This window comes from Amborella trichopoda, chromosome 6, assembly GCF_054954075.1.
Source record: "Amborella trichopoda isolate Santa Cruz 75 chromosome 6, AtrichopodaSantaCruz75HAP2 v2.0, whole genome shotgun sequence".
In the NCBI taxonomy this organism is placed as follows: Eukaryota; Viridiplantae; Streptophyta; class Magnoliopsida; order Amborellales; family Amborellaceae; genus Amborella; species Amborella trichopoda.
The window spans coordinates 21,443,607-21,456,706 of NC_142341.1; positions in this window are offsets into that span (position 1 = coordinate 21,443,607).

Consider the following 13,100-nt stretch of genomic DNA (forward strand, 5'->3'; position numbering starts at 1 on the left):
GATAAGGATTTTCTAGAGTTAACAACCCCTCAAAATATTAAGGATAAAGTTAGAAGGGGTTGTGACGGGTGTGTTTATAAAAAAGATCATTACTTTTTGTTTAAAAAATATTTTAATTGATAACTTAACCATTAAGCAAGGGTAAATTTAAAATTTATATAAAAGTTCATTTACATTTTTAAAGTTAGTGTCCTAGAATTTTATTTGTAGAGTGCGCTTGTCTTTTAGTGAAAATTACAAATTTACTATTTATGGAGATGACAAAAGTTCCCCTTGTCATGTAGTAATAATTACAAAATTATAATTACAAAATTTCCCTTACTCAATATGAAGATATTAAAAAAAAGTAACTTTTTAAAAATAATAGACTACAAAATTAGTAAATCCACCTCTCACAATTCTTTCTATCTTTAACCATTGTAATTTGAATGGTTGTGAAGTTTAGATTATCCATTAGGGATAAGGTTTGTCTAAAGTTATCAACCCTTCAAAATATTAAGGTTAAAGTTAGAAAGGGTTGTGATGGGTGTGTTTATCAAAAAGATAATTATTTTTTGTTTAAAATTTATTTTAATTGATAACTTAACCATTAAGCAAAGGCAAATTTAAAATTTATATAAAAGTACATTTGCATTTTTGAAGTTAGTGTCCTGAAATTTTTTTTGTAGAGTGCCCTAATCTTTTAGTTAAAATTTCAACTTTACCCTTTCTAGAGATGACAAAAGTTCCCCTTATCATATAGTAATATTTACAAAATTTCCCTCACTCAATGATGAAGATATAAAAAATAATACTGTTTTTGAAAAAATAGACTGCAAAATTAGTAAATCCACTCACAATTCTCTCTATCTTTAATATTTGTAATTTGAAGGGTTGTGAAGTTTAGATTATCCATTAGTGAAAATGTTTGTCTAGAGTTAACAACCCCTCAAAGTATGAAGGTTAATGTTAGAAGGGGTTGTGATAGTTGTGTTTATCAGAAAGATCATTACCTTTTGTTTAAAAATTATTATAATAGGTAACTTAACCATTAAGCAATGACAAATTTGAAATTTTTACAAAAGTATAATGGCATTTTTGAAGTTAGTGTCCTGGATTTTTATTTGTAAGGTGCTATTGTCTTTTAGTTGATATTTCAACTTTACTCCTTATGGAGATGAATAAAGTTCCCCTTGCCATGTAGGAATATTTACAAAATTGCTTTAACTCAATCATGAAGATGTCACAAAAGGTAAATTTTTTTAAAAAATAGACGACAAAAATCGTAAATTCACCCTTCACAACTCTCTCTATCTTTAACCTTTGTAATTTGAAAGCTTATGAAGTTTAGATTAACCCCCAATGATAGGGTTTGTCTAGAGTTAACAACCCGTCAAAATACAAAGGTTAAAGTTAGAAGGGTTGTGATGGGTGTGCTTATCAAAAAAATCATTAATTTTTGTTTAAAAATTTATTTTAATTGATAACTTAACCTATAAGCAAGGGAAAATTAGATATTTTTACTGAAACACAATAGCATTTTGAAGTGTGTGTTGGAATTTTATTTCTAGATTGTTTTTGTCTTTTAGTAAAAACTTAAACTTTACCCTTTGTAGAGATGACAAAAGTATATACAAAAGTACCCTTACATAATGATGAAGATATCAAAAAAAATAACTTTCTTTTATAAAATGGACTACAAAATTAGTAAATCCATCATTCACAACTCTCTCTATCTTCAACCCTTGTAAGTTGAAGTATCGTGAAGTTTAGAACATCCCTTAGTGATAGGGTTTGTTTAGAGTTAACAACCTTTTATAATACCAAGGTTAAAGTTAAAAGGGGTTGTGATGGGTGCGTTTATTAAAAGATCATTGTTTTTATCTAAAAAATATTTTATTTGGTAACCATTAAGCAAGGGTATTTTTGAATTTAGTGTCCTGGATTTTTATTATTAGAGTGCCCTCGTGTTTTAGCTAAAATTTCAATTCTAACCTTATGGAGATGACGAAAGTACCCCTTGTCTCGTAGTAATATTTAGAAAAATTACCATTGATGAAGATATCACAAACGGTAAGTTTTTTGAAAAATAGACTACAAAATTTGTAAATCCACCCGTCACAACTCTCTCTATCTTTAACATTTGTAATTTGAAAGGTTGTGAAGTTTAGATTCCCCCTCAGTCATAGGGTTTGCCTAGAGTTAACAACCCTTCAAAATGTAAAGGTTCAAGTTAAAAGGGGTTGTGATGGGTGTATTTATTTAAAAGATTATTACTTTTTATTTAAAAAATTATTTAAATAGATAATTGAACCCTTAAGCAAAGGAAAAATTGAAATTTTTACAAAAATACAATAGTATTTTTGAATTTAGTGTCCTAGAATTTTCGTTTTAGAAAAAAATACAATGGTTTATGTTAGAAAGGGTTGTGATGGGTGTGTTTATCAAAAAGATCATTACCATTTGTTTTCAAAATTAATTTAATATGTAACTTAACTATTAAGTGAGGATAAATTTGAAATTTTTACAAAACTAATATGACAGTTTGGAAGTGTTCTGGAATTTTATTTGTGGACAAAAGTACCCCTTGTCTGGTAGTAATATTTTAAAAATGGTCATTTCTTAATGATGAAGATATCATAAAAAGTAATTTTTTTTTTAAAAAAAAACTTTAAAATTAATAAATTCACCATTCACAATTCTCTGTATCTCTAAACTTTGTAATTAGAAGGGTTGTGAAGTTTGGATTATCCCTTGGTTTTAGGTTTTTCTAGAGTTTATAACCCCTCAAAATATAAAGGTTAAAGTTGGAAGGGGTTGTGATGGATGTGTTTATCACAAATATCATTACTTTTTTTATTAAAAAATTATTTTAATATGTAACTTAACCATTAAGCTAGTGAAAATTTGAAATTTTTAATAAAGTACAATGACATTTTAGAAGTTATTGTCCTAGAATTTTATTTGTAGAGTGCCATTGTCTTTTAGTAAATATTTCAACTTTACTTTTTATGGAGATGACAAAAGTACCTTTTGTCGTGTAGTAACATTTATAAAATTGCCCTTACTTAATGATGAAGAACTTACAATAGGTAACTTTTTTAAAAAAATAAACCATAAAATTAGTAAATCCACCCTTGACAACTCACTGTATGTTTAACTTTTGTAATTCGAAGGGTTGTGAAGTTTAGATTATGCCTTAATGATAGGGTTTGTCTGGAGTTAATAACACCTAAAATACAAAGGTTAAAGTTAGAAGGGGTTGTGATGGGTGTGCTTTTCCAAAAGATCATTACTTTTTATTTAATTTTTTTTTTTAATATGTAACTTAACCATTAAGAAATGGTAAATTTGAAATTTAGAAAAGCACAATGACATTTTGGAAGTTAGTGTCCTAGAATTTTAATGGTAGAGTGCCCTTGTTTTTTAGTAAAATTTCAACTTTACCCTTTATGGTGATGACAAAAGCACACCATGTCTTTTAGTGATATTTAAAAAATTGCCCATTCTTAATGATGAAGATATCGCAAAAAAGTAACGTTTTTTTAAAAAATAGAATACAAAATTAGTAAATCCACCTATCACAACTCTCTCTATCTTTAACCTTTGTAATTTGAAGGTTTATGAAGTTTATATTATCCCTTAGTGATAGGGTTTCTTTAGAGTTAACAACCCCTCAAAATAAAAAGGTCAAAGTTAGAACGGGTTGTGATAGGTGTGTTTATAAAAAAGATCATTACTTTTTTATTATAAAGTTATTATAATAGGTAACTTCACCATTAAGTTAGGGCAAATTTGAAATTTTTACAAAAGTAGAATGGCATTTTAAAAGTTAATATCCTGAAATTTAATTTGTAGAGTGCCCTTATCTTTTAGTAAAATATTCAGCGGGACCCTTTATGGAAAAGACAAAAGTACCTCTTGTCTTATTGTAATATTTACAAAATTGCCCTTACTTAATGATAAGGATATCAGAAAAAGTAACTTTTTTGAAAAAATAGACTGCAAAATTAATAAATCCACCCTTCAAAACTCCCTTTATCTTCAATGTTTGTAATTTGCAGGGATATGAAGTTTAGATTATCCCAATTGATAGGGTTTGTCTAAAGTTAACAACCCCTCAAAATACAAAGGTTAAAGTTAGAAGGGGTTGAGATGGGTGTGTTTATAAAAAAGATCACTACTTTTTTATTATAAACTATTTGAGTAGGTAACTTAACCAATAACCAAGGGAAAATTTGAATTTTTTATAAAAGTACAATCGCATTTCAGATACTAGTGTCCTGGATTTTTTTTTGCAGAGTGCCTTTGTCCTTTAGTAAAAACTTCAAATTTAACTTTTAAGGAGATGACAAAAGTTCCCCTTGTCTATTTAACAAAATAGACTGCAAAATTATTAAATCTACCCTTCACAATTCTCTTTATCTTTAACCATTGTAATTTGAAGGGTTGTGAAGTTTAGATTATCCCTTAGTGATAGGGTTTGTTTAGAGTTAACAGCCCCTCAAAATACAAAGGTTAAAGTTAGGAGTGGTTGTGCTGGGTATGTTTATTAAAAAGATCATTACTTTTTTAAAAAAAATTATTTTAATTTGTAACTTAACCATTACGCAAGAGAAAATTTTAACTTTTACTAAAATACAATTGCATTTTGGAAGTTAATGTCCTGGAATTTTATTTGTATAGTGTTTTTGTCTTTTAGTAAAAATTTCAACTTGTTCCTTTATAGAGATGATAAAAGTACCCCTTGTCTTGTAATAATACTTAAAAAATTGCCCTAAGCTAACAATCAATATAAAAAGTAGACTACTAAATTAGACTACTAAATTAGTAATTCGACCCTTCACAACTCTCTATATATTTAACCTTTGTAATTTGTTGGGTTGTGAAGTTTAGATTATCCCTTAATGATAGGGTTTGACTAGAGTTTACAACCCCTCAAAATACAAAGGTCAAAGTTAGAAGAAGATGTGATGGGTGTGTTTATAAAAAAAGATATTGACTTTTTGTTTAAAAAATTATTCTAATAGGTAACTTCACCATTAAGCAAGGACAAATTTTAAATTTTTACAAAAGTACAATGGTATTTTTTAAGTTAATTTCCTAGACTTTTATTTGTAGAATGCCCTTGTCTTTTAAAAAAAAATTCAACTTTACCCTTGTTGGAGATGACAAAGGAACCCCACGTCTTGCAGTAATATTAACGAAATTGCACTTACTTAATGATGAAGATATCACAAAGAGTAATCTTTTTTAAAAAATAGACTAAGAATTTAGTAAATCTACCATTTACAACTCTCTTTATCTTTAACCTTTGTAATTTGAAGGGTTGTGAAATTTAGATATCCCTTAGTGATAGCGTTTTTCTAGAGTTAACACTCAAAATACAAAGGTTAAAGTAAGAAGGGGTTGTGATGGAAGTGTTTATGAAAAATATCATTACTTTTTATTTTAAAATTTATTTTAGTAGGTAACTTAATCTTTAAGCAAGGGAAAATTTGAAATTTTTACAAAATTACAAAGTCATTTTGAAAGTTAGTGTCATGGAATTTTATTTGTAGAGTGCCCTTGTCTTTTAGTATAAATTTGAACTTTAGCTTTTATGGAGATGACAAAAGTACCAATTATCTTGTAGTAATATTTAAAAAATTGCCCTTACTTAGTGATGAATAAATGACAAAAAGTGATTTTTTTAAAAAATTAGATTACAAAATTAGTAAATCCACCCTTCACAACTCTCTCTACCTTTCAACCGTTATAATTTGAAGGGTAGTAAAGTTTAGATTATCCCTTAGTGATAGGGTTTGTGTAGAGTTAACAACCCCTTGTCTTCTAGTCGTATTTAAAAAGTTGCCCATTCTTAATGATGAAGATATCTTAAAAAAATAACTTTTTTTAAAAAATAGAATACAAAATTAGTAAATTCACCCATCACTACTCTTGCTATCTTTAACCTTTGTAATTTGAAGGGTTGTGAAGTTTAGATTACCCTTAGTGAAAGTGTTTGTCTAGAGTTAACCACCCCTCAAAATACGACGGTTAATATTATAAGCAGTTGTGATGGGTGTGTTTATAAAAAAGATCATTACTTTTTTTATTAAAAAGTTATTATAATAGGTAGCTTAACCATTAAGTTAGGGGAAATTTAAAATTTTTACTTAAGTACAGTGACATTTTGAAAGTTAATGTCATGGAATTTTATTTGTAGAATGACGTTGTCTTTTAGTAAAAAATTTTACTTTACCCATTATGGAAAAGTCAAAAGTACAACTTGTCTTGTAATAATATTTACAAAGTTTTCCTTACTCCATGATGAAAATATTACAAAAAGTAAATTTTTTAATAAAAATAGACTACAAAATTAATAAATCAACCCTTCAAAACTCCCTCCATCTTTAACGTTTGTAATTTTAAGAGATGTGAAGTTTAGATTATCCCAAGTGACAGGGTTTGTCTAGAGTTAACAACCCCTCAAAACATAAAGGTTAAAGTTAGGAGGGGTTGTGATGGGTGTGTTTATCAAAAGGATCATTACTATTTGTTTTAAAAAATATTTTAATATGTAACTTAACTATTAAGTAAAGATAAATTTGAAATTTTTACAAAAGTACAATGGCATTTTGGAAGTTAGTGTCCTGGAATTTTATTTGAAAAGTGCCCTTGTTTTTTGATAAAAATTTTAACTTTACCCTTTATGGAGATAACAAAAGTACCCCTTTTCTTATAGTAATATTTATATAATTGCCCTTACTTATTGACAAAGATATCACAAAAAGTAAGGGCAAATTTGAAATTTTAAAAAAAGTATAATGGCATTTTGGAAGTTAATTTTCGGGAAGTTAATTTCCTGGAATTTTATTTTTAGACTGTCCTTATTTTTTAGTAAAAATTTCAACTTTACCCTTTATGAAGATGGCAAAAGTACCCCTTATCTTGTAGTAATATTTACAAAATTGCTCTTACTAAATGATGAAGATATCACAAAAAGTAACTTTTTTTAATAATAACATACAAAAATCCACCCTTCACAACATCCTCTATCTTTAACCCTTTAATTTGAAGGGTTGTAAAGTTTAGATTATGTCTAAGTGACAGGGTTTTTTCTAAAGTTAACAACCCCTCAAAATACAAAGGTTAAATTTATAAGGGGTTGGGATGAGTATGTTTATCAAAAAGATCCCTAGTTTTTATTTAAACATTATTTTAGTAGGTAAGCTAACCTATAACCAAGGGCAAATTTGAATTTTTTATAAAAGTACAATGGCATTTCGAAAGTTTGTGTCCTGAAATTTTTTTTGTAGAGTGCCTTTGTCTTTTAGTAATAATTTCAACTTTACTTTTTAAGGTGATGACAAACGTTCCCCTTGTCTTATAGTAATATTTACAAAAATTCCCCATTGTCTATTTAACAAAATTGACTGCAAAATTAGTAAATCCACCCTTTACAATTCTCTCTATCTTTAACCATTGTAATTTGAAGGGCTGTGAAGTTTAGATTATCCCTTAGTGATAGGGTGTTTAGAATTAACAACTCCTAAAAATACAAAGGTTAAAATTAGGAGGGGTTGTGTTGGGTGTATTTATCAAAAAAATCATTCCTTTTTGTTTAAAAAATTATTTTAATATGTAACTTAACCATTAAGCAAAGAAAAATTTTAAATTTTGCTAAAGTAAAATGGCATTTTGGAAGTTAATGTCCTGGAATTTTATTTGTAGAGTGTTCTTGTTTTTTAATAAAAATTTCAACTTTACCCTTTATAGAGATGACAAAAGTACCCTTTCTCTGGTAATAATATTTTAAAAATTGCTGTTAACTAATGATGAAGATATTATAAAAACTAACTTTTAAAAAAAATAGATTACAAAATTAATAAATCGACCCTTCACAACTCCCAATATATTAAACATTTGTAATTTGTTGGGTTTTGAAGTTTAGATTATCCCTTAGTGATAGGGTTTGACTAGAGTTTACAACCCCTCAAAATACAAAGGTCAATGTTAGAAGGGGATGTGATGGGTGTGTTTATCAAAAAGATCATTACTTTTTTTAAAAAAATTGATTTTAATATGTAACTTAACTTAACCATTAAGCAAGGGCAAATTTAAAATTTTTACAAAATTATAATGTTATTTTGAAAGTTAGTATCTTGAAATTTTATTTGTAGAGTGCCCTTGCATTTTAGTAAAAATTTGAACTTTAGCCTTTATGAAGATGACAAAAGTACTTATTGTCTTGTAATAATATTTAAAAAAATTGCCCTTACTTTGTGATGAAGAAATCACAAAATGTGATTTTTTTAAAAAAGTAGACTACAAAATTAGTAAATCCACCCTTCACAATTCTCTCTATCTTTAACCTTTGTAATTTGAAGGGTTGTGAAATTTAGCTTATCCTTTAGTGATAGGGTTTGTCTAGAGTTAACAACCCCTCCAAATACAAAGGTTAAAAACTATTTTAATATGTTACATAACCATTTAGTAATGTCAAACTTGAAAGTTTTATAAAAGTACAACGGCATTTTGATAGTGTCCTGAAATTTTATTTGCCAAGTGCCCTTGTCTTTTAGTAAAAATTTAAACTTTACCCTTTATGGAGATGACAAAAGTACCTCTTGCCTTGTAGAAATACTGTAAAACTTGCCCTTAGCTAACGATGATGATATCATAAAAATTAACTTTTTTTACAAACTAGACTATAAAATTATTAAATTGGCCCTTCACAACTCTCTCTATCTTTAACCTTTGTAATTTGATGGGTTGTGAAATTTAGATTATTCCTTAGTGATAGGGTTTGTCTAGTGTTAACAACCCCTCAAAATACAAAGGTTAAAGTTACAAGGGGATGAGATGGGTGTGTTTTTAAAAAGATCATTACTTTTTGTTTAAAAAGTAATATTAATAGGTAACTTAACCATTAAGCAATGACACATTTAAAGTTTTACAAAAGTACAATGGTATTTTGGAAGTTAGTGTACTAGAATTTTATTTGTAGAGTACCCTTATCTTTTAGTAAAAATTTCAATTTTACCTTTTATGGAGATGACAAAAGTAACCCGTGTCTTGTTGTAATAATAACAAAATTTCCCTTACCTAATGATGAAGAGATCAAAAAAATCAACGTTTTCTAAAAAATAGACGTCGAAATTAGTAAATCTACCCTTCACAACTCTCTCTATCTTTAACCTTTGTAATTTGAAGGGTTGTGAAGTTTAGATTTTCCAGAGTTAACAATCACTCAAAATACAAGTGTTAAAGTTAGAAGGGGTTGTGATGGGTGTATTTTTCAAAAAGATCATTTACTTTTTGTTCAAAAAATTATTTTAATATGTAACTTAACCATTAAGCAATGACAAATTCAAAAGTTTTACAAAAGTACAATGGCATTTTGAAAGTTAGTATCTTGGAATTTTATTTGTCGAGTGCCATTTTCTTTTAGCAAAAATTTTAACTTTACCCTTTATGGAGATGACAAAATTACCCCTAGGCTGGTAGTAATTTTTTCAAAATTGCCCTTAATTAATGATGAAGATTTCACCAAAAGTAACTTTTTTTAAAAAATAGACTACAAAATTTGGAAATCAACCCGTCACAACTCTCTGTATCTCTAGCCTTTGTAATTAGAAGGGTTGTGAAGTTTGGATTATTCCTTAGTGATAGGGATTGTCTAGAGTTAACAACCCCTCAAAATACAAAGGTTAAAGTTAGAAGGGGTTGTGATGGGTGTGTTTATAAAAAAAGTCATTACTTTATGGTTGTCTAAAGTATTATGGTAAATTTGCAAGCGGTTGTTTACTTTATGGTACTTTGCAACCCCTAGTAATTACTTTGTAATTTGAAATGTTTGTCATTTCAAAATACTTCCCTTATGTGGGGTTGTAAAGGTAATATCTACATTTGCCCTCAAAATACCTTTTATGGAGATGACAAAAGTACCCCTTATCTTTTAATAATATTTACAAAATTGCCCTTACTTAATGATGAAGATATCACAAAAAGTAACTTTTCTAAAAAAAATAGACTACACAATTAGTAAATCTACCGTTCACAACTCACTCTATCTTTAACCAATGTAATTTGAAGGATTGTGAAGTTTAGATTATCCCTTAGCGATAGGGTTTTCTAGAGTTAACAACCCCTCAAAATACATAGGTCAAAATTTGAAGGGGTTGTGATGGATCTATTTAGCAAAAAGATCATTACTTGTTGATTAAAAAATTAATTTCATAGGTGACTTAACTATTAAGCAATGTCAAATTCGAAATTTTTACAAAAGTAACAACAAAATTTTCGAAGTTAATGTATTGCAATTTTATTTATAGAATGCCTTATCTTTTAGTAAAAATTTAAACTTTACCCATTATGGAGATGACAAAAGTACCCCTTGTCTTGTTGTAATATTTACAAAAATGCTTCACTTAATAATGAAGATATCACAAAAAGGAACGTTCTTTAAAAAATATTTTACAAAATTAGTAAATCCACCCTTCACAATGCTCTTTATCTTCAACCTTTGTATTTTGAAGAGTTGTGAAGTTTAGATTATCCCTTAGTGATAGGGTTTGTCTAGAGTTAATAACCCCTAATTTTGAAGATTAAATTTTGAAGGGGTTGAATTTTGAAGGTTAAATTCAAAATACAAAGGTTAACCCCTAATTTTGAAGGTTAAATTCAAAATACAATGGTTAAATTTTGAAGGGGTTGTGATGGGTGTGTTTACCAAAAAGATCATAACTTTTTATTTAAAAAATATTTTAATTGAAAACTGAACCATTAAGCAAGTGCAAATTTGAAATTTTTACATATGCACAATGACATTTTGGAAGTTAGTATCCTGAAATTTTATTTGTAGACTACAAAGTACCCTTTATGGAGATGACAAAGTACCCCTTGGCTTACAGTAATATTAACAAATTTTCCCTTACTTAATGATGAAGATATCACAAAAAGTAACTCATTTTTAAAAAATAAACTACAAACTTAGTAAATTCACCCTTCACAACTCTCTCTATCTTTAACCTTTGTAATATGAATGGTTGTGAAGATTAGATTATGCCTTAGTGATATGGTTTGTTTAGAGTTAATAACTAAAGGCTAAAGTTAGGAGGGGTTGTGATGGGTGTGTTTATCCAAAAGATCATTACTTTTTGTTTAAAAAATTATTTCAATATTTACCTTAACCATTAAGCAAGGGAAAAATTAAAATTTTTACAAAAATACACTCACATTTTGTAAGTTAGTGTTCAGGAATTTTATTTATAGAGTGCCCTTGTCTTTTAGTAAAAATTTCAACTTGACCCTTTATGGAGATAACAAAAGTATCTCATGTCTTATACTAATATTTACAAAATTGCCTTTACTTAATGATGAAGATATAACAATAAGTAACTTTTTTAAAAAAATAGACTACAAAATTAGTAAAAATAAACCATTCACAACTCTCTCTATATTTAACCTTCGTAATTTGAAGGGCTGTGCAGTTTAAATTATCCCTTAGTGATAGGGTTGACAACCCCTCAAAATACAAAGGTTAAAGTTAGAAGGGGTTGTGATGGGTGTATTTATAAAAAAATCATTACTTTTTATTTAAATTTATTTTTAATAGGTAACTTAACCATTAAGCAAGGGTAAATTTGAAATAATTACAACACAATGGCATTTAGAAAGTTTATATCCTTGAATTTTATTTGTAGAGTGCCCTTGTCTTTTAGTGAAAATTTCAACTTTACCTTTCATGGAGATGACAAAAGTACCCATTGTGTCGTAGTAGTATTCACTAAATTGCCCTTACTTCTAGATGAAGATATCACAAAAAGTAACTTCTGTTAAAAAAATAGACTACAAAATTAGTAAATCCACCCGTTACAACTCTTTATATCGTTAACCTTTGTAATTTGAAGGGTTGTGAAGTTTAGATTATCCCTTAGCGATAGGGTTTTTCTAGAGTTAACAACCCCTTGAACTACAATGGCTGAAGTTAGAAGGGGTTGTGATGGCTGTGTTTATCAAAAAGGTCATTACTTTTTGTTTAAAAACTTATTTTAATAGGTAACATAAATGGAAAATTTGAAATTTTTATAAAAGTACCATGGCGTTTTTTAAATTAGTGTTATGGAATTTTATTTGTAGAGTGCCCTTGTCTTTTAATTAAAATTTTAACTTTACCGTTTATGGAAATGACAAAAGTACCTCTTGTCTTGTTGTAACATTTACAAAATCGCCCTTACTTAATGATGAAAATATCACAAAATTCAACTTTTTTTAAAAAATAGACCACAAAATTAGTAAATCCACCCTTTACAACTCTCTCTATATTTAATCTTTGTAATTTGAAGGGTTGTGAAGTTTAGATTATCCCTTAGTGATAGGGTTTGTCTACAGTTAATAACCCCTCAAAATACAAAGGTTAAATTTAGAAGGGGTTGTGATGCGTGTGTTTATCATAAAGATCATTATTTTTGTTAAAAAAATTATTTTAATAGGTGATTTAACTATTAAGCAAAGGAAAATTTGAAATTTTTACAAAAGTACAGTGACATTTTGGAAGTTAATGTATTGCAATCTTATTTATAGAGTGCCCTTGTGTTTTAGTACAAATTTCAACTTTGCCCTCTATGGAGATGACAAAAGTACGCATTGTCTTGTAGTAATATTTACAAAAATGCCTTCACTTAATAATGAAGATATCACAAAAAGTAACTTTTTTAAAATAATAGACTACAAAATTAGTAAATCCACCCTTCACAATTCTTTCTATCTTTAACTTTTGTAAATTGAAGTGTTGTGTAATTTAGATTATCCCTTAGTGATAGGGTTTGTCTAGAGTGGATGACCCCTCAAAATACAAAGGTTAAAGTTTGAAGGGGTTGTGATGGGTGTGTTTACCAAAAGGATCTATACTTTTTGTTTAAAAATTATTTTAATAGGTAACTTAACCATTAAGGAAGTGCAAATTTGAAATTTTTACAAAAGTACAATGGCATTTTGGAAGTTAGTGTCCTGAAATTTTATTTGTAGAGTGCCTTTGTCTTTTAGTTAAAATTTCAAATTTTATCCTCTATGGATATGACAAAAGTACCTTTTCTTATAGTAATATTTACAAAATTACCCTTACTTAAAGATGA